Here is a 5,471-nt window from a genome sequence, read left to right as displayed (position 1 = left end):
CCCTAGGATTCTCCAGGCAAGAACACTGGAGTGGGTTGCCATTTCCTTCTCCAATGCATGAAATTGAAAAGTGAAAGTGAAGTGGCTCAGTCGTGTCTTACTCTTCGCAACCCCACGGACTGCAGCCTATCAGGCTCCTCTGTCCATGGGATTTTCCAGGCAAGAGTACTGGAGTGGGTTGCCTTTGCCTTCTCCAACTGTACAGTCTATAGGGTCACAAAGAGTCGGACACGACTGAGTGACTTTCACTTTCAAATCCTTAACAAAGGTGCCAAAGTGAGGAATGGACAGTCTCTTCAATAAATGGTGTTGGAAAAACTGAATGAAAGAAGAATACAGAGGAATGAAATTGAACCCATCTCACACCAAATAGAAAACCAATTCAAAATGGGTTCAGTTCAGCTCAGTCGCCAAGTGGTGTCTGACTCTGTGACCCCATGAACTGCAGCATGCCAGGCATCCCTGTCCATCACCAACAACCAGAGTCCACCCAACCCCATGCCCATCGAGTCAGTGATGACATCTAACCATGTCATCCACTGTCATCCCCTTCACCTCCTGCCCTCAGTCTTTCCCAGCATCAGGGTCTTTTCAAATGAGTCAGCTCTTCCCATCAGGTGGCCAAAGTATTGGAGTTTCATCAGCCTTTCCAATGAACACCCAGGACTGACCTCCTTTAGGATGGACTGGTTGGATCTCCTTGCAGTCCAAGGGACTCTCAAGAGTCTTCTCCAACACCACAGTTCAAAAGCATCAATTCTTTGACACTCAGCCTTCTTCACAGTCCAATTCTCACATCCATACATGACCACAGGAAAAACCATAGCCTTGACTAGACGGACCTTAGTCGGCAAAGTAATATCTCTGCTTTTGAATATGCTATCTAGATTGGTCATAACTTTTCTTCCAAGGAGTAAGCACCTTTTAATTTAATGACTGCAGTCACCATCTGCAGTGATTTTGGAGCCGAAAAAAATGAAGTCTGACACTGTTTCCACTGTTTCCCCATCTATTTCCCATGAAGTGATGGGACTGGATGCCATTATCTTCGTTTTCTGAATGTTGAGCTTTAAGCCAACTTTTTCACTCTCCTTTTTCACTTTCATCAAGAGGCTTTTGAGTTCCTCTTCACTTTCTGCCATAAGTGTCATCTGCATATCTGAGGTTATTGATATTTCTCCAGGCAATCTTGATTCCAGCTTGTGTTTCTTCCAGTCCAGCGTTTCTCATGATGTACTCTGCATATAAGTTAAATAAGTAGGGTGACAATATATAGCCTTGACGTACTCCTTTTCCTATTTGGAACCAGTCTGTTGTTCCATGTCCAGTTCTAAATGTTGCTTCCTGACCTGCATACAGATTTTCAATAGGCAGGTCAGGTGGTCTGGTTTTCCCATCTCTCTCAGATTTTTCCTTTAGGTGATAGGAAAAAAAATAAAATTTTTCTTTTTGTGTGTGTGTCTTAAGCTATTGTTTTTTCTTGTCCATTTAACAAACAAGATGCCTATTTTGGAAACAGTGAACAAAACTGAACAAAGCATGTATTTTTTTAGGGAAAAAAAAAAGGAAGGAAGGCTTCAGCAGTTATCTGAATAAATATTTGGAGTACTAATCCTGGATAGAAGATTTGGATGAAGATCATGCAAAATATCTTTTAAAATTTAAAATTTTTAAAAATTGTTTATTTTCCTCTAAGCAAGAAATGCAGTAGGTGATGAACTTGAATCAGAAAGAAAAGTGATACTTATTCATCTCATGACTAATTGAACAATCCCTTTTATTTTACTTTCATTTAATAATAAGTTATCAATATTTCTCAAAGAGAGTTTCACACCAAGATTATAAAATGGTCTGCAAATAAAGCATTCCATGGTCAACAAGAAATGAGGAAAAAACACATAATATAATCTTGCTGCCACAGACACAAAATAATTCACACATTAAATTCTATGTGAATTTCTGATAATAAAAATACTACTTTTAGATAAATTATGAGCTTTTATTTATTTCACATAAAAGCTGAGTGAATCTCTTCCTATTCATCTAGCTTTACAAAATTTATTTATTCAACATAATTTATTTTGAGGCTAATGTGAAAGCTCAGTGAAACAGTTAATGATAAAAAAAGCAATGATTCTCTATATTTATTATCACATTTAGAAGAAATGCCACCTATAGCTAAAATACATTAAAATCCTATTAGCTCCTTCATATCTAATCATTGCTTCTATATTTTGCTACATGAAATTTTTTGGACAAAGGAAATGCTTTTTAAGCTATGTTTCTCAATGAAAGTCACTAGTAGTGGGAAATTGTTAGGATTTCATAACTTGAATTTTCATAACTTTTAGTTTTGTTCTCAGGATAGTAGGTTTTGATGCAATCACATACAGAGAGTCACATTTTTCTTAAAAAAAAAACTTTTAAAGTATTTCTACTTAACAAAATAAATTTTACTAGAAAGAAATCAATTAGCCAAAACATTATTCTTTGCTCTTTAAAAAATATATTTTTTCATTGAGTGACTCATATCAAAATATTAAACACTGTGGTGGATATAGAACAGTGATAGTATATACTAGCATTTAAAGAATTTAAATATAGAATAATAAGATTTAAATTAAAGTTTCCAATGATGCATTTAATTTAGCTTTAATAAGATTTTGGCAATTTTAAATAACAGCCAATGAATTCCCCAAATCATATTTTAAGATACAATGATAGGTATGAATAGGTATTAGTCAAATTCATTAAAAATTCTTAATGATGGTTAAAAAAATCAAAATTTGAGTATTGTAATCAGTGTGATGTAGTACAAAGAACACAGGAATGAGACTAAAGGTGACTGGCTTGCAGCTGATGAGTAGATCAGATGTCATTCTATTTATCTATTCAAATAAATCACAAATTTCAGAAATAAAAATAAATAACAACACTGACACATTTAAAGACAAATAAGGAAAATAGATACTGGTTTCTGCTGACCATGGAACTTTCAAAATTCACTTTCATTCCTGTCAAAATATTCTCTAAACTCCATTCCCTAGCAAACCAGAGAAACTTAAGACTGGGGTCCTCTTTCTTTCCTTGGCCTGGTTGGGCTGTATATGTTTTGTAGCATCAAATGTGTTTCAACTTTTCAAACATGCTCCAACCATGCATATAGGAAAGTAAATTGAATTAGAAATGCTCAATATAATAAATGATTCAGTTAATTTGGTTCCGCTAGAAAATACACTATGTGCTAAATGACAATTTTTACATCCCTATTGAACTGTAAACATAACAGTTTAATTTTTAGGAAGCCCTATATGACAATAGGAAGCACCGAATTGATTGACTTATTTGGTGTTAAGTGAAAATGAAAGTTGCTCAGTCATGTTCAACTCTTTGTGACCCCATGGATTATACAGTCCATGGAATTCTCCAGGGCAGAATAATGAAGTAGGTAGCCCTTCCCTTCTCCAGGGAATCTTCCAAACCCAGGAAGAGAACCCAGGTCTCACACATTGCAGGCAGATTCTTTGCCAACTGAGCCACCAGGGAAGCCAAAGAATACTGGAGTGAATAGCTATCACTTCTCCAGGGGATCTTCCTGACCCAGGAGTCGAACTGGAGTCTCCCCTATTGCAGGCGAATTCTTTACCAACTTAGCTATCGGGAGCCCAAAAAAGTTTACAGCACCCTGTATTCCCAGGCGGTCTCCCATCCAAGTACTAACCAGACCTGACCTTGCTTTACTTTCAAGATCAGACAAGATCGGGTGCATTCAGGGTGGAATGGCAGTAACCTAGAATTGGTAATATGATAAAAATCATGATTCTTACTCCCAACAGACTTACATCTGCATAAAATTCAAAGAACCCATATGCCCTACCCCTGCTCATGAACAGTTTACCAAGACACTGATGATGGAATAAGACCATTCATGGAGATCCAGGCTTACTAAACTTTCTTAAGCTCCTCCAGGAAGAAATGTTTTCCTACCACATGCTTTTTAAGAATTCTCTATTGGGCACATCTCCAGTAGCATATTGGGCACCTAATGACCTGGGGAATTCCTCTTTCAGTATCCTATCATTTTGCCTTTTCATACTGTTCATGGGGTTCTCAAGGCAAGAATACTGAAGTGGTTTGTCATTGCCTTCTCCAGTGGATCACATTCTGTCAGACCTCTCCACCATGACCCGCCCATCTTGGGTGGCCCCACAGGGCATGGCTTAGTTTAATTGAATTAGACCAGTGAAAGTGAAAGTGAAGTCACTCAGTCCTGTCCGACTCTGCGACCCCATGAACTGTAGCCTATCAGCCTCCTCAGTTCATGGAATTCTCCAGGCAAGAGTACTGGAGTGGGCTGCCATTTCCTTCTCCACGGGATCTTCCCGACCCAGGGATCAAACCTAGGTCTCCTGCATTGCGGGTAGACATTTTACCATCTGAGTCACCATGGAAGTCTGAAGGGTGTGACCTAAGTGAAATCCTTCATGATTATACAGTGGAAGTGAGAAATATATTTCAGGGACTAGATCTGATAGAGCACCTGATGAACTATGGACTGAGGTTTGTGACACTGTACAGGAGACAGAGATCAAGACCATCCCCATGGAATATAAATGGCAAAAAAAAAGCAAAATGGCAGTCTGGGGAGGCCTTACAAATAGCTGTCAAAAGAAGAGAAGTGAAAAGCAAAGGAGTAAAGGAAAGATATAAGCATCTGAATGCAGAGTTCCAAAGAATAGCAAGGAGAGATAAGAAAGCCTTCCTCAGTGATCAATGCAAAGAAATAGAGGAAAACAACAGAATGGGAAAGACTAGAGATCTCTTCAAGAAAATTAGAGATACCAAGGGAACATTTCATGCAAAGATGGGGTCGATAAAGAAGAGAAATGCTACGGACCTAACAGAAGCAGAAGATATTAACAAGAGGAGGCAAGAATACAAACAAGAACTGTAGAAAAAAGAACTGCATGATCCAGATAATCACGATGGTGTGATCACTCACCTAGAGCCAGACATCCTGGAATGTGAAGTCAAGTGGGCCTTAGAAAGCATCACTATTAATAAAGCTAGTGGAGGTGATGGAATTCCTGTTGAGCTATTTCAAATTCTGAGAGATGATGCTGTGAAACCGCTGCACTCAATATGCCAGCAAATTTGGAAAACTCAGCAGTGGCCACAGGGCTAGAAAAGGTCAGTTTTCATTCAAATCCCACAGAAAGGAAATGCCAAAAATGCTAAAACTACAGCACAATTGCACTCATCTTACATGCTAGTAAAGTACTGGTCAAAATTCTCCAAGCCAGGCTTCAGCAATACATGTACTGTGAACTTCCAGATGTTCAAGCTGGTTTTAGAAAAGGCAGAGGAACCAGAGATCAAATTGGGAACATCCTCTGGATCATCGAAAAAGCAAGACAGTTCCAGAAAAAAACGTCTATTTCTGCTTTATTGACTATGCCAAAGCCTTTGAC

The 5,471-nt window shown here is 38.3% G+C and overlaps 1 pseudogene; it reads right to left on the bottom strand.

Annotated features, from left to right (window-relative positions):
• Window positions 1–3,672: 3,672 nt before the first annotated feature.
• Window positions 3,673–3,791, bottom strand: LOC128061895 (uncharacterized; annotated as a pseudogene).
• Window positions 3,792–5,471: the final 1,680 nt, after the last annotated feature.

Source organism: Budorcas taxicolor, chromosome 16, assembly GCF_023091745.1.
Source record: "Budorcas taxicolor isolate Tak-1 chromosome 16, Takin1.1, whole genome shotgun sequence".
In the NCBI taxonomy this organism is placed as follows: Eukaryota; Metazoa; Chordata; class Mammalia; order Artiodactyla; family Bovidae; genus Budorcas; species Budorcas taxicolor.
This window is presented reverse-complemented; position numbering and strand designations above follow the sequence as displayed.